We start from the raw sequence: 23,775 nt of genomic DNA, 5'->3' as shown, positions 1-23,775 counted from the left end.
AGTCTTGAATGTCTGTTGAGAGTATACATGTTGAACTCTTCTGGAGTGGGACAGAATTTTAATCCCTTTGAAAGCAATGACATTTCCGCCTCCGACAAAACCCTGTTAGATAAATTGACCACAACTTGACGTCCCTCACGAAACTCTTGAGCATCCATGTTACCCAGTCCAGTGTCATCATGTCCACCCACAGACTTTGCTGCCTGTCTTACTTCCTCCGTGATGTTCCCTCCCGATGTTACGCATGCATCACTAACAGCCAGTTGGCCGATTTGCTCGAGGCCTGAGTAAGTGAGTGAGTGAAGCTATTAGTCTCTCCCCTCTGGGCTTTTCAGGACTAATTACAATGTTCGTCGGGGGACTTTAGCCAGACTGCTTATTACACAGTTTACAATTTTATTTTAGGAAGTGAAAGATGCCCCCGTCCAGATAAGGTCAGACCACAACACCGGGGACTACTTCCCCTACTCTTATCGAATAGTGAGTGGGTTTTTTAACATCCCATACTATTTAATTTCCAACAAGGGTTATGAGACGGGACCTCCAGATTACAGTCCTTATCCGAGAAGACTTGAAAGTGTAACCATTTGCAGATGTAATTACAAAGGTAGCACATTCTCCTCCGTTATTTTAGGACCCTGAGTGTTGGTCCGGCCAGAGTCGAACTCACGACCTCCCGCATGACAGCCCGATGCTCAACCAACTGAGCCACCGGTGCGCGGTGCGGTCTCTTTTTGTATAGAAATTCGACGTGATTAACGCCACTTTTTATATAGAAATTCGATGTGATTAACGCGTTTACCACACGCTTGGAATCACCCTTAGAAAGGTACACCAAGTTTCGAGCAACACTACGGAATGAGATAAAGTTTCTTGATCGTCATCCTCATTGGTATCCACGCGGAGGGTCAAAGAAGCAATCAACTTAACACTTGCCTCTAAAAACATTAACAGAAACAATGGAATAGAAATGTGATGCGAAAAGAATTAACGAAATAAGAAGTGTCCCAAAAAACGAAACTGCACCTTGAGGGCCGAACCGCAAATATATACAACAACGTTATGGTTTACTGAGTTTACGCGGGGTCTGACGTCACTGACATCTGATTCGCCTTCACACCAACTACTAAAGAGGGTAGGTAGCAGGGTCAACACATGGTCTTTTTTAATGAACAAATGGGAAATTTTGTACGACGACCAATAAACTCTGGCTAACGTTCTTTTCAAACTGTTGTTTACAGGGCCCACAGTTTAAAGAAATAACTGCTAAAAACGGCTTCCAAACTGTTTTAAGGCAAATTAATTAAAATATGTTATGGTCAAGAAAAGGTCGATAGGTTGGGTAATGAAAATAACCTAACAAGGTTTCTTAAAGTCCTTGTTGCTTTGAAAATCTTTGATAGCAGTTTTATTTTCCCCAATACGGTTTAGGAAAAGTTTTTCATTATTAAACTGATCTGTAAATACTTTCGAACAGGCCAAGCACAGGTGGCTCAGTTGGTTGAGCAACTGTATGCAATGCGGGAGGTCGTGAGTTCGACTACGGTCGGACCAACTGAGGCCGGGGAAAGTTCTGTCCTTGCAATTACACCCGCAAATGGTTAGACTTTTTATGGTCTTCTCGGATAAGTGTGATGAGCCGAAGGCACTCCGTCTCACATCACTTATGTGGGACGTTAAAGAACCCACACATTGTTCGAAAAGAGTAGGGGACGTAGTCCCCGGTGTGGTGGTCTCTCATTCATTCTGTTTTGGGAGCACCTCTATAAAGTACTTGTCTTTTAGTTAAGATTGTAAATTGCACTTCCCCCTCAAACGAGTGGTAAACTACATATTTATTCATTCCAGGTTGATTGCATGGCGATGACGTGCGAGAGCTTAATTTGGGCAAACTTGATTTTCTGTTTTTTTAATGTTGCTATGGTTTTGGCATGTTCCTTTTTGCACTCAAGAGGTCTGGACAATGTTAACTCTTGGGCACTCCGACCTCAAATAGCTGATTTCGTAGAGGAACCCGCTATACACTGGTTTCGGGCCGTGGTCTTATCAGATCTCTAATCAGCCAGTTTTTGTTATGTAATTAATTCGAATAGGGTGAAACTCTCCAAAACGGTAGTTCCGATAATTTTCATAAAATATCTTACTTTGATCAACCCCATTCAATTCTTAAATCTGTCAGTCCTTAATGAAACCGGATGTGAATCACATCTGGTTTTATTGACGTTCGAATAAAAAGAACTTTGCAAGAGAATGGTTTAATCTCCTTCTTTGCCTATATGACCTTTAAATCACACGATGAAGCTTAGTATAAATGCTTGGTTTTGCACATTGTCACGAAGCGCAAACATATTGATTTATCCACTGTGATAAAAGTTGTGTATAAACGTGAATAACAGCACTTGAAATTTGGTCAACACATTTCATGTTGCAGGTTTCAAGTCGCACGTGCAGAGCCACTTTTTTGCTCATTTAGTGGCGTTCTCTTTCTCTTTTCTTAAAAGGGTCATAGGCTTACTACTAAACACCACAAGTGCGAGAATTTGTCTTGCAATTCCCTCAAACATCACCAAGGCACCGTTATTGAGAACAAACCATTCCTAAATCATTTATATACCATTTGAAAACAACTACCGAACCATTCGTTGTACTTTTGAGAAGCCACTGGCTGCGAAATTTACAATCGGTCAAAATAGGGATAACAACTTCTTGGCTTGACCCATTTAAGTGCCCAAAGTTGTTTATGTATTAAATTGTCTCTGACATCCTTTATTTGACATGTTCAAGTCAAAGAATCAATGTTCATCATAGCGCATTTGGTATCACGGAATTCCATTAACAATATTCCGATTTCCTTTATTCAGCGTGATATTCGTCCCTTTTTTGGTAATAAACTTTTCGAACAATGAATCTTGGAGTAACTATTGACAAAATCAAAGCTAAAAGCCCCATTGGTAGAGTGACATCGAGGAGGGGGTGGGCTTTAGCCACACCCCACTCCCCCAAGAAAGTATTTTTGGCATAAAATTAGAAGTGCTTAATTTCTAAACAAAGTCAATTTTCCATTTTTAACTGACAGAACCTCACATCTCTACCTTAAGAACTATTTTGCTAAGAACATAGTGCTAAGGAGAGTAAGCCAATCATTGAAGCTTATTTCCAATGACACGATTTGTGTCGTCTTTAATTTTGTGTAATTGTTGATTCCAAACAAAAATATGGATAAAATATTGTTAAGAAACAAGAAGCTTGTCATCAGCACACGTAAAAACATCCAGTTTTAGATTTATTAGACCTGTAAAATGTTGCTTCTAAGTGGGCCAAATAAAAAAGAAATCCGATTTTAATAACGTCACAGCTAACGTAAAAGAGAGAAAACAAAAGATTGTTAACATGCTTTAACTTGAAACTTTAAAATAGTAACCGTAATAGGCTTTAAAGCATAGAAGACTTCTAAATCCTATTATTTCGTGTTTGAATTGAATTGGTAGCCACACTCTTGTTATCTACCGTAAGTTCATAATCTGATACAATAATAAGACAGGCGCGCAAGCCTTGTCCTTTTATAGAACTACGACGAAAGCAACCTGTTGAATCGAGGAAGAGAGTGAGATAGAAATGTGTTTACAACGGGGGCACACTTTTCAATTCCCACTCTTTAAAATAAGTTGGGAAAAATACTATTATCGTTTTTTTCGGTGAATAAGACTATTTGAACGGGGTTGCTTATTAGCGTTTTTATTCAGGGGTGAATTTACCAAGCATCTCTCTCAAACGTAGTTGTCATAGCTAAATCTGACCACTGTTATTTTACTACCTTTGTAGATACTCAGTAGTTGCCGCAATTGTGGAAAGCACACATCTTAGTAAGAAGAGAAACAATCTACATCAAGACAATAGGGGGCTATCAAAACATGACTAAAAAGATTAAACCATGACCCCTGCATTAAGAGATTAAGTTTGGAAAACTCCTAATTCCAGTTAGAATCATAGCCAAAGAGATAAATTAGGCCTGTGCTAATCAGCTTATCAAGAGGTGTGGTCATGTATAAAGCAATCAGTGTGTGAAGACATCCCTTCAGTCTGATCAAAATGTCCGCTAGAGGCTATTACAGGGTTCAATTGTGTTTTGTCTTCTTCTCAGTTGTGTTGTTGAATCAAGGCTGCAAAGGTACTTTGAGCTAATTTTCTATCAGGCTATTATTTCGCCATTATTTTATGCTCCAATTAAACCTGTCTTCCTGAATTGATGCAGAAACAAAGATTTGGGGGATGGGCACAAGCCCTGGAATCGAATGAAAATTGTTGAATCGCGATTTAAGGCGATTTTAAGATGCTTGTCGACCGCCTTCAGTATTTCTGCATGCCAAATTGACGTATATATGAAAAATTGTGCTAAATTTTTCTGCCATCAGTTTCCGTTACTATTAAACCAGTCTTTTTAAATTGATGCAGTAACGACGCATTACAGGGGGTGGGGCGCATGCTTAGCCATCATTAACGATGGAATGAAAATAGTTTAAAAGTTGATTTAAAGCCAGTTTTAAGCACCAGTAGTAAGAAAGTTCTTAGTGCATCTGCCAAAATTGCCCTGTCTAGAAATTCTTGCCGTTGCTTTTCTACTCCATGTAACTATTTATTTCTGAATTAATGCAGCAAGGAAGAACTGGAGGTGGGGTACATGCACACACAACAATTTTCTGAAAACGCGATTTTCGCCAATTTAAGCAGTTAAAAACGCCTTCAGTGCCTCTGCGAAACTACCCTGTCTATAGATACTAGCGATATTCTTTTTAGTGAGAGAAGCGTTGCGATAGGTCTTCGATCAAAAAGACACAATCTGCAAACATACTTTTCAAGACTGGCCATGTAGTCAAAGATTTAATTATATCAGTAAACATAAGATGCCATCTTTCTTGTTAATTATAGCTTAATAATTATAGCTTCTAGATTCAAGACTGGAAAAGTAAACATAACGGCATCAAGTCCAGGACTATTCGCTTGCAAGGCAATTTCTTTCACTCAGCCTTTCTACGGAAGACAGGCAGTTAAAGTGTTTGCCTCCTTTGGTCATTCTGTGAAAAACTCTAGCCTTGGTAATGGCGCTGCCATTTGGGTGGAATCAGAAGACAGGCATCAATTTAAGACTTGTATTTCTGAATATGGCGAAGGTTCCAATGGAAAGGCAGAAGTTAACTGGATTGCTGTCCAGTCTGCTCCATCTGGAGCTCAAATAGGAAGTCATGCGCTGAACTCCTGGACGACTGAAACAAAGTGCGAAAGGGTCGTCTTCCCTCAGGCAAGTCTTACTCGAGGGGAGATACGCTTATTTTTCTCATAGATATTGATGAGCAGAAGGGATTCAAAGCATGCTTTGTTCCATGGAAAATTATATCCTCTAGGACACACTTAATTTTAGACATCTTTTGTCGAGCAAACGACAGATAGGGCAGAACTCGAACTTTTAATGCTTTATAGACTATCACATTATCCGTGAAAATGGTTCCCTACATTGCAAGAGAACACATCATGTACCATATGAGTTGACTTGAGATTAATTAGTGATTAGATTATGTTAAAGCGTATCTTGGATGTCTTTCTCTCTGTGCTCATTACCTCATGGGCTGATGATGTTCTGTTTCTAAATAATTTATGTACTTTTAGCGTTTCCTGTTTCCACCAAATGTTGTTGTCACACCTAGTCACCAGACTCCACAGAGACCCCAGGATGCCCTGGCTTTTTGGATTGAAGATTATACTGCCGGCAGTTTTACACTTTGTGTTCGGGAAACCAAGATTTTTGCTGGCGTTCATCGAAACATTAGAATCGTAAGTTTTTAGTTGATTGATGCAATACAATATCACCCCATTGTAAGAAACAATAAGTTACAGTCCATTTTCACAATTTGACAAAGGCTTAATACAAGCAATGACCAATACTAGACAGACCCTTGAAGTTGAATTAAATTCAACCAAGGAGACAAGTGTGCTCTCTCGACCTCTATCTCCTTGCTGACTGAGACAAATTTGGGATTTGCGGCAGTGGTCGAATCGACACGGGAGAGAGCTTGCCTTTCCATGGGAACCGGCCTTTCCGCCGTTTGGGGTAACCCAGTCATCTGGAGCCTTCCTGAGGATAAAGGCGAGCTGGCTAGGCGCGATTCTCAGTCAACCAAGCTGACCTCACCACTTAAAAATACGCTCTGTTTTGCCCCATGTATGACCGGCCCGAACAGCCAGAGTTACGGGGCTGCATCTTGGGATGCTGTTTTAGATTGCCCATCGGCATCGAATATTGGAAGAGACAAATCCCAAATTCGGGGGGGGGGGGGGCAGCGGGCCAAAAAGTTATTTTCTTAGCGCTTGTATAGGGCCTTCACTATGAGAGTTATGGCCACAGGAGTGTCATGGCTGAATTGCACGGGCCAATGTACATCGTAAGGCATGTGTCTCGGGGAGGGGGTGGGGAGTAGCGAAGGAAAAAGTGATTTTCTTATCCCTACACGTGAGTACCTCTTAGTTTCGTGTTTTGAAGATACTAAACTCTTAAGGAAATTACTCTTTCAAGCGCTTTCATTTGTAAGTAAACAATTTGACCCCCACGTCTCAATGTTGTTTTGTGGGGGCCACGAACAGTTTCCTGGAAATCAACACTTTCCAACCAACACTGGATAGGGGAAGGGGGAGTAGAAGTGACTGCCATGGAATTCACAAGGGAGAAATAATGAAAAAGTGCTTTCTGTCGGTTTTGTACAGTTTTCTTTAAGGAGCTATGGCACGTGATATTAGGGTGTTTAAAGGGAAATCTTTAGTTAATCACGAGTTTAAAACTTGAAGATGGTAATGCGGAATTCATTTACTGATAAGATTATCGTTACATCCCAAACAAGATGATTCTGAGCAAAACGACCTTCATCCAATTGATTTGTCATAAACTTGAAAAACGTAGGGCTGATTTTTCAAGATTCTCCAAATGGATTCCTTTTCAATCTTGCCAAATTGTGTCCATCGATGCTTCTCTTTCCTTTTACTGTATTTCTTTATCTTGTTCAAGAGTTCTAAGTGGTTATTGCAATGTTTCATTCTACTTTTTGGGCATTTTGGGTGTCATGAGATTACATCATTTTGCTTGACAAAAGCCATTTGCTCAAATTTGGTCATAGCGGGGACAGTTAAAAGGGAGAAAAGACTACTCCAAACTTCTCGCCATACAATATTTTGCCTAAAATGGAACAAATTCAGAAAAAACCCCGAATAAATCCACGATTCGTAAGATCTTAAAAAAATGTCCCATTTATTCCGACCATCAATCTCTCATCAACAAAAGCCAAATGATAATCTTTATGAAACATAAAGATGATAAAACAAGCAAAATCTAAAAACGTATGCGTCGTGGGCCTTTGTCTGGTCATTTTCTTTATTGTTTAGCTGCTGGGCAACCAGATCGACTTTAAATTTTCGCTGACTGTGCAATTAAGTCCCGTATGTGTAGCGGCATTTTGCGCGAGTTAAAAGTCCTCAAGAAATGTACCAGAACGTTTTAAATGCTTAAACTGCGAATTTCTGTTTATCAAAGGCATCATTAAATTAAATGAAGGCACTGTAAAGCGGTGGCTTCTTTTAGCAGCCTGTTCGCATGTTATCAACCTCCACCATTGATATAAGAATGGGACTGTTTTATTCTGGCCATTTAAAAGTGGTTTTCACCTCTCCGATAAGACGTTCTTGAGTCAATACGGTTTATACGGATGAAAACGGAGGGTGAATATTATCAAAGAAATGAAAAAAAAAAAAAATCTTATCCCGTTCACGATTTCAGCGAACACCTATATAGCGGAAATGTTTTAGCAGAACTCAAGTTCAAACCTGTTGGTGAAAGGTTTGAAAACACGTTGTTGCAAAATATTTGCTTTAACCATTTGTGTTCTTAAAGGGCCACCTACAGACTTCAGTACGTCTAATGCCAGACGATTTTGCTCGTCAATGGAGGTGGGGTCATGGGTGAAGGGTTAACAACATCGACGACCACTCACAAACTATGTTCTCTTTAACCCTTTGCCTCGTAAGAGCACCACCTACATACATTAATATTCTGTCTAATGCCAGACGAATTTATCCGTGAATTGAGCCCACTTTAAGTGTGAAAGGATTGATAATGACTAACAATTTCTATGAATCTTTTGCATCTAGAACTGGTTGGCGTTTACCAACATAAGTTTCGTGAACTTTACCTTGACCGGCAGTTTGGCGTTTTCAAATAGGAGTTCCCCATCTCAGCAAGATAACTTTCCTTTCTGCAAGGTAAGAAATAAGAGTGCAAGGAGTCTGCCTTGTCTATCGCTAAGTTAGTTTCTCCTTATAGAGTGGTTGTTGGAACTTTTATGTCAGGAGCCCATGTCCTGGACTGTACAACTTCGTTGAAATACTTCATTTTCACTCACGGTTCTCCCATCCGCTCCTTTGTTCTACTGTTACATTAAGTCAGCGTCTCGTACCTATCAGTAAGAAAGCTCGTAATCTAGGAGTCATTCTTTATAAACACCTCACTATGTCTAGTCAAGTGAAAAATATTTGCAGCTCCGAATCTCTTGCACTGCGAAAAATAGGCAGGATTAGGAAATACTTAGATCAAACAAGCACTGAGCGCCTTATGCATGTGTTCATTTCATCCAGACTAGACTATTGTAATAGCTTATTATACGGCTTACCAGTAATGGAGAGTCAGACGAACAAATTACAAAGACTGCAGAATTCAGCAGCTTTATTGAAGTTTCCTTCATTTTCTGCAGCATTCTAAAATTGCAGCCTAATATTGTCCTCAAACTTACTAACGTAATAAACAATTTGATTATTTTCACAGAAAGTCAACTTTATGGCTCCATTTTTCGCCCCACCTGTGATAATATTAACAGCAAAACGCAAACCCAATGATGAGAATTCGAATTTCAGTTCTTCTGCAGATTCCGCAAAATGTGGGGCAGTAACCACTTGGATAACGGTGAGCAAGCCTGCAATGCATATTGCGTCAGGGTATGAGGGAAGAAATTTTCTGAAGAAGCCACCTCCATTCACTAAAAGCTAATAAAAATAATTATCTATGATAATCGTTTATATCCTACTTATGTAACAAGCGCTCTCTTTCCAACAGATGTACCCTCGACTAAGGTCTACCCAAGCAAACAGTCTTAGGTCCCTTTGTATCATATGTTTGAACTATCAAATTGCTTTTTCAACAAAGAGCTGGCAATTACTTTGCATACGCTTGTAATTATGGTCCAGCTCCTATCCATGATTGGTCATGACTTTGAATTTAAAAACACTGATTACTGGCTCACAGCGAGGAAACCTTAGCCGGTCATGAAAAATTAATGCTGCACACTATTCTGTTCCAAGGCCATCCTTGCAAATAAATTCAAATTTGACTAAAAAGCTGTCCTCGTGGAAATCATTGAGGTTAATAACTTATTGTGATGAAAGATTTATGGTCTCACTACAATTTGCTTCCATAAGAAATAAAAGTAAAATAGACTGTTTGGTTTTTATTCTTCACGCGTAATCCATCTTTAGTACACCACAAAATCAGAGACTGAGATGTGTGTTAAAAGTCATAACAGCGACGGCGGAAAGAAGGATCTCATTGGAATTGATTACGTAATTGTTGGAGGTAAGAGAAATGACTAGGCCAAAACAGAAAACGAAAACAGCATTATTAGACAAACAAGTTCTCAGTTTTCGCACATCCTTTCTTTCTTTTTTGCCTTTTCTTTTTTAAGCAGTAAGCCCTCGCGTATTGTGTTGTGTTAGGCTTCATTTGTAAAACGCAAACGTTAAACTGCTCTTGACAACTGGGCGCGGAGTCTGTTTTCCTTAAGATACAGAACACCGCTTTCAAGCTATAATTTTTCAACTTTTGAGTTAAGCAATATCTTGTGAGGAACAGTGGTAGCGTAGTAGTAGGAGCACTCTTTTTACCAATGTGGCTATAATTCGTTACAAACATACATACATTTATTGAAGCTCCCCCATAGGGGCTTTACAGTCTCAATGTATCCTTGATATCTTATTAACGGAGAGGCTGTGTAAGTTATCAAATTTACATTCATTTGACTTGTTATTGTCTCTAAAAACGTGTTTAAAAAACAGCTTTTCAGAAAAAGCGGATTGCAAAGTTTTCTTTCTAGCTCATGAAGAGTCTTGGGGTCCCTCATAGTGTAGGAGATAACCGTAATTGAAGGCTACTGAAGGGACATACCCAGAAAGGAAAAATTGCAAGCGATCACTGTTTACGGGTGTTGGAAGCTCCTGTACAAGTAGGCTGGGGGAATGATCTGGGTGCTGGATTGGAGACATTGGAAGCACATTAGGGGCACGAGTGCTTAAAATAGCATGCTGAGCACTGATCCCCATTGTGAAACTTGAAGAAATAGCCTCAGGGAACATCAAGGGCCTTCCCGACACCAGTTGCCGCAATGGGTTTTTTGACATTTCTCTGGGACATTGGCCACAATTCCCAATGTATGGTTCTCGTCATAAAAACGCCAATTATGTCCCCTAGCAGCCAGATCCTGCATAGTAGCCCCATATTTCATGAAGCCTGGGGCCTCGCGGGGATACTGTGCAGTAAAAATACCAACATACACATCAAAAACTTGTAGCCAAAACATCTGTTGAGCTAATGCGCTTCGCCTTGTTAACTGGCTTGAGAGCTAACGATGGGAAAGAAACTTCCGGTGAGGGTTGGAGGTGGAATGTGAAACTTTTTCTCGAAATGTGGATTAACAAGAAGGGAGTCAAAATCAACAAATTTATTTTGTATGATTTTGGTCCGAAGTTTAGCTGGAACCAGCGCGTCATTTGGTAAATTGACAGGCAAGAAAGCATCATTGTGACCCTGGGTCCCAGGGAGCAAATTCTACTCACCTGAAAAAGAGGCTAAGACTGGCCGGTATCTGGAATAAGAGTGGAACCCGGGAGCTGTACAGTGTTTTGGGACGGGTAGTGGCAAGATAGTCTTGTAAAAGAGTACAAAGTTGGTTGCTTTTTTATCGGCTCTCAATTTTTTAGTTTAATCATGTTTAATGTCGTAAGAAAGGTTTATTCGCCTTGGACTATCATCGAAACATAAGTTAACATTATCATCTTCTCACTATGCTGAGATATTCAAGGTCTTCACTCCTGAAATTACGGTATTGGTGGAAGATTCCTGAGTCATGCTCTGGCTTTAAAACTGCTCGCCATGTTCAATAACAGCAACAACAACAACAACAACAACAGGTGAAACCTATTTGCTCTCAAGCACGGAACACTCTGAAAGCTATAAGCCTACTTCAGCGATTTAGAGCAATCCGAAAACCTCGAAATACTTCACGTATATTTCCAATTGAATCGAGGATTGCAACGAATTTTGAGTTTGAAAATTTCGAAACTAGAACTACTCAACCAAGACGAGCTAACTTTAAAGTGTTACTATGATCAAAAAATCATTTCCTTTTTTTCTTCTGAATTTGAAAGCGTGTTCGCTTAACACCTAACTGGCAAAATTTTGGATTTCATGGTCCGCCATTACTCACGTTCAAAACTGGCCGATTGGACCTCAGAGGGTTGGATCTAGAGAAAATGACGTCATTTACTCACTGGCTTAAAATTTGAGCGTGTAAACGCAATTTATTATATATGTAAAACACGGGTTGAAAAGTCTGAAAGCCCGAAACTCCCGTGCTGCATATTAATTAGGCCGCGTACACACGCATTGCATTCTCAAACTAGTGAGTGTCTGACGTCATTTTCTCCTCGACCCAGCTCTCTCAAGATTTTGAAGTTAGTAATGGCGGGCCAATAAATAAGAAAATTCCAGCTAAAATAAACAGGTGTCTTTTTAAAATCAGAACTTAAAACTTGGGTGAATTAGTGTTTAGTTAACATAGTTTTGAAATCCATAGGAAAAACAAAATTTTTTTTTGGTCGTAGTACCACTTTAACAATGTTATCAATATTCAATTTGACACCTCGAAAGACAATTCAGGCGTAACAGAATCTGAACTAGGGTTTATTCCGGAGCGTCCATCATATCAAATCTAACGACATTAAATCTTTTTCGACGTTTGGATATTTAAATGTTTTTGCTTAGTCTACTGACGCATGTTTGAACATCATTATACTTTATAGTCCATCAGATACTCCTTTTCGACTTTTATTGATGAATTCAGTACTCTTTTGGAACACGTTGTCTTATTAAGTGACTATCCTGTTATCGTTGGTGACTTCAACATTTACGTAGATAAGCCGAACGACTCTGAAGCTTCTGATTTCAATAGTTTGCTGTCCTCTTTTGGCCTAGTATAAAGGATAGACTTTCCAAGTCATCGAAATGTCCACAACCGCGATCTTGTTATTACAAAGCAATGTGAAACATCACCCACATGTACTGGTTTTGAATCAATGGATCCGGTGCTGCTACGCTATTGTTGAGTTAAAAATTTCATTAAAGAAACGTCCATATATGTTGAAATGGATTGTATTAGTAGTAGTAGTAGTTGCAGATAAGTTTCTCAAGATCTGCAGATTCTTTCGAAGCAGTTACTATCAATAACAAACCAATAGAGGTTGTAACTAGCGTAAAACTTCTTGGTCTCACAATTTCAAACAATCTTAAGTGGAACTCTCACATAGAGAATGTTATCAAAAAGGAGCCTCCAGGTTTTATCAGTTAAGGCAACTTAAGCGTGCAAAAGGAGATCCTGCGCAGCTACTTTGTTTTTATACTACGTGTATCCGGCCCGTGTCTGAATATGCTTGCTAAGTTTTCCACGATGGTCTACATAAGTATCTCTCTGAAGAGCTAGAGAAAATTCAGCGCCGTGCTCTTCTCTCTTTATACTTCACCAAAAACTGACGTTATTCGAAGTCATGGTCTAAAGTACCACCTTTATGCTGACGACACACAGCTGTACTTGGCATTCAATCCCGCTTGTAGTGAGGACCTTATTACAGCTACGTCATCATTGTGTTGAAGCTTGTGTGGCTGAAATTCGTGTTTGGATGTCTAGTAACCATTTGAAATTGAACGATAATAAGTCTGAACATTTAGTTTTCCACACAAGACATTCACCACGTCCTGACATTTCTAATGTTATGGTGGGCGAAGAGGGTGTAACTCCAACTGCCTCATGTCGTAATATTGGTGTTGTGTTTGATGACACCCTCACCTTTGAGACTCATATCAATTCTGTTTGCAAGACTTCATTCTGGCACTTGAGGAACATCTGGATGATTCGCACTTACCTGGATAAATCATCATTGGAAATTCTGATCCATGCCTTCTTTACAAACAAACTGGAGTACTATAACTCTCTTTTAACTGGTCTCCCTAAATACCTAATTCAGCTTCTCCAGCCAATGCAAAATGCAGCTGCACGTTTCGTTAGTGGGTCAAAGAAATATGATCATATCACGCCAATTCTACATGAGCTCCACTGGCTCCCTGTTGAGAAGCGTATAACTTACAAAACTTTGCTAGTTACTTTCAAGTGCTTAAACAATCTGGCACCGTCTTATCTATCTGACCTCATCATTTAGTGCAAGCCTACACGAGCTCTGCTTTCTAGTTCTAAGAATTTATTAGTAATTCCTCGTACCAACACTATACGATATGGCGAAAGAGCATTTTGTGCTGTAGTACCTAGACTCTGGAATGGTTTACCACTAGACATAAGATCAATTAGCAGTTTAGAGCTTTTTAAGAAAAAAACTCAAAGCATTTCTTTTTACTTTACAACGACAATTATGACTAGGGAACTTGAACTTATGATTAAGATTGATATATATACATTTATTATATTAAGATTAGTATTTTTCATATATTCCTTTTTTATTACATTTTAATTTTCATAGGTAACAACTATTGTAAACAGCGCCTTTGGGTTAAACGGATTAAGGCGCTATATAAATTCTTTATTATTATTATTATTATTATTATTATTATTATTATTATTATTATTATTATTATTATTATTATTATTATTATGTGCAGTTGGTAAACGTATGAAAGCTAAAATAGAACCCCATAGGGCGCGCAGCGTAACCTATGCGATCTGAAGGAACTATAAATAGAAAACTGCTGAGTTAAAAAAAATAAAAATAATAAATAAATTAGCGATAAAATATAAAAAAAAGCTTACAGACAATCTAAGGCTCTCTAATACTAAAACTATATTGAGCTCCTATACTATTCCCACGGGGAAAGTCAATTGGCAGTAGCTTTGAAAGTTCTCACTATGTTGAGAGAACTCGAGATGGTAGCCTTCTGCATCCTTCTCAAAACGTCATAGCCCCTACTGCCAAAGAGCTTCCTCATTGTCAGGTCTACATCCCTTGACCACCCCCCAGCACGTCAACGATGATGTTACATTGTTCAATGTCATAGCCAGGGTACTGTTTCTTTAGCTCAAATCGCAGTGGCCCGTACTTGACCGTCTTTTCCTCGGACTTCTTTTCCTGATGCTCCATCCACGAACAGGACATCTCCACAGCCCACACCATCTTATTCTTGTGGACCACAAATCGAGCGTCCACTCTGTTAGCCTTGACAATGGTGTGTTCCGCATAAACTGGAACATCCCAAAACGCTAATGCCTCAGATGACTCATAGACTGGTTTGGGTACTGCACACGAGTACCAGGGAGGGACTGAATCAATTAGCCTCAGATCCCTAGTCATCTCGAAGAAGAGGACTTTCAGTGCTGCGAAATTAATAATAATAATAATAATAATAATAATAATTATTATTATTATTATTATTATTATAACATAGCACACGGTCTACTATACCGAAGCAACAAGGGCTTTAACAAAACTGGGTAAATTGAGACCAGAAAGCAACTAATAAATCGAACCCGCGCCGGAGGGGAGGTTGGGAGAGGTGTACTTTTTCCAACAAACGTGAAACAAAGACTTCATGACATACCACCTTTCATAGACCTTCATAACACACAAAAGTGGAAGTTATAATTCAAAGCCCAAGAAATGTCCAAAAAAGAAACCGTTTGAGCAGAAACGAAATGTTACATGTCTATAGGTGGAAAATAAAGAAAAAACGACTGGGCAAAAGACAACGACAGCTCGCCTTAGGTGACAAAATCAGAGCAAGAGAGGGGCCTTCAAGGTGGCTCCCCGATAGCTGCGATAAAGTGAATACTGGCCTCGGGGGTTTAAGTAAACACCATCGGGCAAATATAGAGTGACGGTGGTATTATTAAAAACCAAATGACGCCAAGAAAAACATTGGCACAAAGCTATAGAACACCGTTGAGCTAAGGCGCCTTCTTTTATGCTTTCCTGCGGTTCGACTTTGTTAGATCTTGTTAAGCTGTAATTTACGTATTGTACGAGTTAGTTGTCCAGTTATTTCAACTCGGTAAACGGGAAGGAACACTTTTGTTGAAACGTATTGTAAACTAAATGCTATTTCATACATGTTTCCAGACTTGGACCCATGTCTCAATGTGACATGTCAGCATCATTGCTTGTGCAAGGCTTTTGGTCCATTCAGTGCTCGCTGTGTAAGCATCGACAGATGCCCATCTTCGCAAGAACCAATTTGTTCATCAAATGGAACAACGTATGACAATAAGTGTCTGTTTGAACAGGAGATGTGCCTGCTGCGGCTCAACTTTACAATCCAGCATCCTGGCAGCTGCGAAGGTCGGCACCTCAATACATAATTTTGTTCAAAATTAAGTATCAACCAAACCTCGTTCCCAGGGTTGGGAACCCTGCTTGGGGCTTGTCACTTTTTTAAATGTGTGTTTGGGGAGGGGTCGCAGTGTAGGCCTTGTCATCATTGCGAGGAACAGAATCACAACACATTTGATTTTGTGGCCAGACGACCATCGAAAAAACGTTTCCCGGCAAGGTATTGAATATACTAAACGTCGAATTCGACGTGAAAGGAAAGAAGTTGATATAAAATCAATCGGATTTTTGTATGCCGGTGAGAAGGTAAAAATTAAAACTACTCAACAAGCTCAAGTGAGCAGTCAAATTGAGTGAAAACGAAGGATTCTAATAGTTTGCGACACGTTTAAAGAAAAGAAAGTATTGCCGTGAAAGAAAACAGGGGGAAACGTTTATCCATGGGAAACAAACGTGTTCGGCGATCGATCAGTCGGTATCATATGTTTATGTCACGTATCGACCTCAAGCTGTGCAGGTATTTTATTTTGTTCTCTGATTTTCGTTTTTCTTTCGAATGTTAAACAAAGTGATTCCTAAGTCGCACGCTTGTCAAGCGAGTAGACAGTTTTGGATTACTTGTATTTCAACAACTTCGTCTAAATTGTCGCTGTCATATTTTTGGAACTGCACACCGGGCTTAAGGTAATTCCTTAGTATTGCATTGCGCATCCCTACTGGGCACGATTTTCACGTCATTAGCGCGCGCACATGAGCACGTGCGCATACAAAACGTAAGAGATTTCGCTCGAACTAAACCCGATAGCGAAATAAATGCTCCTTTTCTCTCAAACGAGCACGGCGACCCCCGATTTTTTTTTCAGGTATTTGGTAAGAGCAGTCTAATAAAGAACATATTTGAAGAAGAAAAAAAGTTTGATAGTAGAACATGAATTTTTTTTTGGAAAACAGTTCCATACTGGGTGTATTTTACCCAAGGCGAGGAGGACTTCAAGCTAACCACGGAACTGTCCCAAAAAGTGCACTATTGTCACAACCAGGAATCAAAGTCGGCGTAAATGAAGCATTATTGCTTATATAAATAAAAGAAGCTTTATTTTCAAAATAAAATTTTGTGTCTTTGAAGTAACCAAGACTTAATTCTGTATGAAGGTGATTCGAAATTTTAACGCGAAAACAGTAAAAAGACCCCATTTTAAGAGCCTGCTGACGCGTAAACAAGCACGGTGACCCCATTTTTTTATTGCATTTTTTTAATGTTCATATCATGAATGTGAATTATGCCAAGTTTCCAAAAAAGTTTGAGAGTAGAACAATTTCAAGGGAATTACCTTAAGCGTTTGATTATTAACACAAATTGTGAAGTATATTTTTAGCGCCGGAAAAAACAGAGACATTTTATCACGCAAACGTTGTGCGTGGTGTATTATTTATGATAGTGTATGTTCTGTGGAAGCAACTTTAGCTACTAAAGAAATCTTTTTTGCGAACTTCAATCGGTCACAAAAGCTCTTGTTTTTAGCTTGACTGCTTTTGTGGGAATCTCCTGTGGGAATATAACATCAGCTGTTTTGACTTTTTTGAAACTTACATTGTAAAATAAAGATTATTTTCTGAAAAAAAAAATCTTGTCAAACAATTATGCTTTCGCCCAGTTGCGGGTCATATATAACGAAGACTCTACCGTAGTGGAGCAATGTTTTGTCGAGGAGAGACATGTGACCAGCCCTAACCAGGGTCTCTCTCCTCACTGTCAAAGAGACCCGGGGGTTTCACTGACAAAGAGACCCGGGGGAACGAGGTTGGTATCAACCAACTGATAAACCCTCGAAAAGAGAAAATGGAAAAACTTAAACCTTTTTTTAGAATAAATAACGGTAACATTTTCTGAAAGAATTTTTATAGCTCATCGATGAAAGATTTCATTAATTAGAAGAAAGAAACTTTAAAGTTGCCCGCATTTCTGTATGGGTATCCATCCCCGCCAAAACTTAAACCCAAACCTTGGGTAGAGTTTCATATCCGGACCAAAATGGCGGAACACAAAAGAACCATTGTTATTCTGATTAGGCCTTGTTGATTAGGTATTAGGTACTTTGCAATTGAATGTTTGATTGACGAATTGAATGTGTGAATTTATAATTGCGAGTTTAAATTGTATGATAGAATGCTTGAATTGAAGGTTTGGATTTAAGAACAAGTTTGAATTTTGGCGGGGATAGATACCCATAAAAAACTAGCCAAAAATAGAGCTTAGTAATAGTTAAGAATCTCGAGCGGACCCGGCCCTTGACTGGGTGTTAAAGCTAGGACTAATCTTACTTACTATATTTTCTTTTTCTCTTCTTTTTATTATTACTTTCGAAAGGATTTCCTTTCCAGAGAGGTCGTCGTCACATGCCTCACATTCCATGGTTAGGGTATTCCCATTGTGAAGTCATTCCTTTCCAGCCCTACGTTTTCTACCCTGACAAAGCCATTGAAATGCAGATCACTGTTAATCATGTGGATACTGGTGACATGTCCTATGTCCACGATGCTGCAGTATCTTGGGTTGAAAATGTAAATTATCACAATTTACTGCCTGCGTGATGGCGTCAGGATTTAATGAGCGGAAATACACTGCTAACATAACAGTTGACTGGATGGGTTATCAGGGAGCTCCAGCCGGTGGAGTAAGCGGAGAGACAAGAATATCTCAGTGGTGGACTGGGACGACTTGTGAGACAGTGAATTTTCCTTCGGTAAGGAACGATTTTGGAGCGATTTTCCTTGCTTTAAACTCAAAGCAAAATTAGGAAGGAGGGAATAATGGCTCTTAGACATAATTTTGGATTCTCCACTCTGTAAAGTCACAAACCGAAGGAATTGCAAGACATTCCCCATTTTATGTAAATTTAATATCTTTGTTTTCCCCACCATAAATCGGGTGTAGCACTTCTAGCTACATTCTGAAAACTAGTTTATGTGGTTTTGTTGTACTTCACGGCCCGAGTTTGAAAAAAAACGTGCAGCTGTCTTGTCATTGGGATGCTTGACTATTGCGAGGTCGTATTCGGTATAACCCGAAGTTTATCTTGATAGTATTACAAGTGCAACTGCGAATTGAATGATTTCTTAGCGAAGGATCATCGCTGAAGTATCGTTATCTGCTTCTCTCGTTTTTAAAACACTTTCTCTTTCTGGTTTCAGGGAAAGTTCCCAAAGAAACCCTTAATTTTAATCACCGCTGTTCATCACCATGCAGGATTAAAAAGGGACGCGGCCAGTATTTGGTTGGAGGATGTCACACAATCTTCTTTCAAACTATGTTTAAGAGAACTGCAAAATTACGCGGGCTCCCATGAGGATATTTACACTGTAAGCATATTTGTTTGATTAGGAAACTTTATATATTTTAAATTTCACCTTGATAACGAGGCTTTAGGAGACAGAATGAAAGTGGCGTTGGCTTCCTATCATCCTCATCATCAGGTAGAGTGAAGGGGTTAGTTTCAAAAGAAATTGGTGATGCGTTGATCGATGGGAGTGAAACACGAAAATTGATTTATCTATCGAAAACTTTAAGGTAGAATAACCATCGACCGCGAGCGAATCAGGAGGAATGTTTTCTACATGCACACTTAGGGGCCGACCCTTTAACGGTTGAGGGAAGAGGGGGGGGGGGGGGGTGGGTGATTTGGAAAAAAAAAAGTTCCTGCCAGCGCTTGTTGGAAGACAAAAATTCCATGCAGAACAAATGAAATAGAAAAAGAATTCTTGCACTGCTGCAAGGAAGAACAAAAAATGTTGCAAAGCTATTTCATCATTCCTGGGGGCTTTATAAAATCCCAGCAAAACTGCAACCATTCCGGATAATCTGCAAGCCAGCGAGCCACTCTTGTTAGCCTATTAAAAATAACACATCGATTGGCCTAAATAACACTCTGGTTAGCCTAAACGTCACACCGGTTTGGGCTACAGTTAGCTTAGGTAGCTTGCAGTTTGCCCTTATAATGGGATAATATTGAGGTTTGCATGCTTGTGAACACTATGAGGTGAGAAAATCAGTGTCACGCGACAACAAGGTGGATTGTGAACATAAACAGTCATTTTCAGCCAAATTATTGTTTTAACTGACGTGAGTCACCATGGGTGCGCGGAGCGGAGCACCGTGGGTAAGAAAATATGGTAACCCATCTGTGCGAGAAAAGTTGGTTTTGCTCACCGTAAGACCGTACGACCGTACGACCTGTCCACCCGACCATGTATGCCAATAACGACCAGTATCACCTGACCATATCACGAGCTCAAGTTTAGAGCTCATTGCAGGAGGCCATCCAGCCGACACTCCAGCTAGTTTACAGCGTACATCTTTGATATTGGACATTCATGTTATCAGTGAATTTGAGGTTTTAAATCCTTTGCAAAAACCGTGCACAATACGTCTTGCACATTGTTGGATCAGAGAAGATCGTGATCAGTCAAAATTGATTAAAAATAATTTTGAAAGTCAAGTAGACTGATGCACGACTGATAAAACAACGCGAAAATGTATCTTTCAACGATATTTCGGCTGCCCATTACCAGCTTTCATTAAGTTTATTTGGAGATCTAACGAATTTACAAAATATAATACACATGTTACGAAGTCATTAAAGAGGATTTCAAATGATAGTGTAACGTGATATAGCTACTGGATAAACAAGCCAAAATTTCAAAAGAATAAAATGCCGTTCAAACACTGTACACTAAATAATGAGATCGTTAATCCGTCACGCTTGTTTATCCCAAGAGGTTCTGTAGTTTTTGCTTTTTCAATAAGATGGGCTTACCGAGCTCTCCTAAAAGACGCAGTGATTGATGGATGAGCTTTTCGATGGGAATGAGACACATGTGCCTGTGTGAATGGTTATTGCTAAGAAGTGTTCTGAGACTCGATTGCGGTCTGGATATAATCCGGCTAGTGGGACTGAAATAGGGCGTCTGTGTTTAATTAAACCATTCTTTAAGGCGACGTGTGGTTTCCCCGATATACTGAAGATTACAAATTTACACTGAATCATGTAAATAACATTGAAAGTGTTGCAAGTAATGTGAGATTTGATTTTATGGCTTTCACGCGTAGAAAGAAAAGTGTATTCATTACGGCCGTGTTCTATATCGGGGCAGGCGGTGCAGAAATAAAAAAGAAACTGCAGAGTTATTATTACAAGGTGTTTTAGTTAATTGGGCCCTAATAAAAATTTACTTATATTTTTACAACCCCCGTAAGCCACCAAAGGAAGTGTTGTGGTCAATAGTCCTTTTCAAGGTTATTTTTTTTCTCATTTGCATTACAATGTAAGTAACGTGAATGCTAAGCAAATTCGGGTTAAAACTACAAAACAGCCCGAAATTGCCCCACATACATGCTTGATTATATTGTAATACAAACAAGAGGCTACAAGTAGCCTATACTCGGGCCTGCAAAAGTACAGTGGTCTATGGTTAATTTAGCACTAAATAAAAGAAAAGAGAAAGGTTTGTCCTTCTCACGTCGGCCTTACATTGCGATTCTCATGATGTTCGACAATGTATATAGTGAATACGGCCGATCCAGATTATCTTCCATTACGATGTGTTATCAATGGACCCACGTGTCCCATTGGAAACGTCGTTAACAAATAGGTATATTTGTGGGTTGCCAAAGGTTGCTAAGCACATTGCTTTTTTTTGGACGTTGATCGAGTGGTGTTAGTATTCTTGCTACATTGGTGTTGAGAAGAAGAAACGCGAATTGAACTGTTTAAGATGAAACGAAATGACTCATCGAAACATCTTTTGCAGAAACAAATGAAAGAGAAACGTAGGTGAGATGTGAAAACATCGTTTCCAAGATACCAAACTTTGTGTCAGGGGGGCACGTAAGGTCACTTTGGTCACGTGCACGACACGTGAAGATGTGCATATGTCTCGAACAATTGAAAATACTTTCAGAAGTACACAAGTTCCTTGAGGATGGCCATGCCAAAGGAATCCATATCACCAGAATCAAATATTTAAAATCATCTGTATCTGGGTGAAGATCACGTGACTGATACTAATCCTGAAGTCTGTGCTTAAATTCTAATCAAAAAAAAATTCCTTACTAAGCCAGAATCAGTTTTTGTGTTTATCATCCCTTCTTAAGCCAGTCTTAGCAAGTAAAAAAGTTCTGTTCACAACCACTTCGAACTGCTCCCTGGTACAGGTTGGAACTCCCGATTTGATTTTTTTGAGCTTGCAAATTAGCTAAGCGGACCCATCATCAATGTTGTCAGCGTCGGGGTTCAAGATCCACACGTATTCTGGTCCATACATTCCTATCCTGTATAGCTGCGATTTAAAAGAAATAAAACTGATTAGGTGTCTTTGTGCTTAAATAACGGAGGAATGGCTTTACTTAGTTGCTCTGTATTTCGATTGCATGTACTCAACTACAAAACGAAAACTGAGGTAAAATTCGACGAAAACTTTCTGAAAGAAGGGTCTGTTCCATTCACAAAAAAGGGAAAAATCAAGTTGCCGACCCGAAAAATATTTCGTGCCACTTAATAACAGTGGAGTGCTGTTTTTTTTGCCGATCGAATGACCTAATGATTGCTCCAGTACCGTCGAGTACACGTTTGAGGTTGTTTTTTTGGATCCGATCTTTTTGTTGATCGAAAAACAACCGCAATATCAGCAAAAACAGCACCCGAAAAAATTTAGTCTCACACTTGGTAGTACTTTTATCTCTGAAATATTTTGTACCAAGAGGTTAAAAACCTGTCAAGATGAAATTGTTCAGTCGACCGATCAATAAATCGATCATTCACCCTTACCTCGCAAAATATCAGGGTTGCTGCTACAGGACCAAATTCCCCAAGAAATATTTTGAGGTCCTGATCCTTTTGATAAATATCAACAGAAAAAAAATCCAAGTAAATCAAATGAGTTTTATAAATTACTAGTATGGTAAACATCAATTCCTCTCAGTTCACCTTTTCGGCTCTTTCTTGGAGACGACTTAAGCACGCCAGCAATCCCCAGAGCGGCTTTTCTTTTGGTTAGCACCAAGAAACACGGAGTCTGGCCACTTCCAATTTATGCGCAGTCGTAGTGAAGGTCCATTTTTGTAACCATTGACACTCACTGTTACTTCAAATTTCTGAGCGTGCGTGCGTAGATGAGCCGGAAGCCCGTGAATTGCGGACTTCCTGTCTTGGAAGTGACCAGAGTCGGTGTTCTTGGTGCTGACCAAAAGAAAAAAAGCGGAGTCTGGGGACGAGATTGGCTCGCCAACAGCAACTATACACAACGCATGCGTGGGCGCTCAAGTGGGCCTTTTAGTTAAATTAAGAATGGTTACAATTCTCATGTAGCAAATCCAAACTAAAGTTGTGGCGATTAAAACACTGCGTCTGTTCGCTTGTTAGACAAGTAATTGACCATCGCTCATGACTGGGGGTAAAATCAATCAAAAGTTAAAGCAAGCTTTTGAAGCAAACCAGAGATTTACAATGCTTGTTGTAAAGCCGGCAAATCGTAATCTGCGTGCACAGGTCCCGAATTAGGGGGGGGAGCCTGATGTTGTAGCCAGTCAGAACGCAAGAATCTCTATAATCACCGATGTGTCCTTTCTGAGCAGACCCTTCCTATACTGAGAACGCTAATCGGCAGACATGCATTTGCGGTTCGAATTTAATTGTACGAGTAAAGAACAAGTCGTGTTACCTTTAGCTTCTTAAGTTGTCCTTGGAGAGAGTCATGTATTTTATTATCATTTGTAGTTAACTGCGAGTTAATGGCTTCGTATGCGACAATGTCGAATTTTTTTTTTTTGTAGAGAAAGATGGTTCACAACCTGATGGCAAAGGTGAAATAAGCTATGTGAGTTACTTTTTAGTCAAAGAAGAAAAAGTTCCTTGGTCAAAGAAAAGCTAGTATTTTCGTTCAGACAAGGAACATAGAAAATAATGCAACTGTAAGAGTGAAATTTCTTTTCTTTTTCGAAATATACAGCAGCGACGTCGACTGTAAGAGTGAAAATCCATACTCACTTTAGGTCTCTCATGGCGAAGACGATTTCTAGCCAGATACTAAGCA

General features: G+C 39.5%; 1 long non-coding RNA gene and 1 pseudogene across 1 annotated transcript; one reads left to right on the top strand and one right to left on the bottom strand.

Moving 5' to 3' along the window:
* The first annotated feature begins 4,079 nt into the window (after nucleotides 1–4,079).
* Nucleotides 4,080–19,182, top strand: LOC138016019 (uncharacterized; annotated as a pseudogene).
* Nucleotides 19,183–21,894: 2,712 nt separating this feature from the next.
* LOC138016765 (uncharacterized) lies at nucleotides 21,895–23,535 on the bottom strand. Its single transcript, XR_011125869.1, has 3 exons — nucleotides 23,404–23,535; nucleotides 22,512–22,577; nucleotides 21,895–22,023 (listed from the first exon to the last, which is right to left on the bottom strand). It is a non-coding gene; the product is annotated as an uncharacterized lncRNA (long non-coding RNA).
* Between the last annotated feature and the right edge of the window lie 240 nt (nucleotides 23,536–23,775).

Source organism: Montipora capricornis, chromosome 9, assembly GCF_036669925.1.
Source record: "Montipora capricornis isolate CH-2021 chromosome 9, ASM3666992v2, whole genome shotgun sequence".
Lineage (NCBI taxonomy): Eukaryota > Metazoa > Cnidaria > Anthozoa > Scleractinia > Acroporidae > Montipora > Montipora capricornis.
This window is presented reverse-complemented; position numbering and strand designations above follow the sequence as displayed.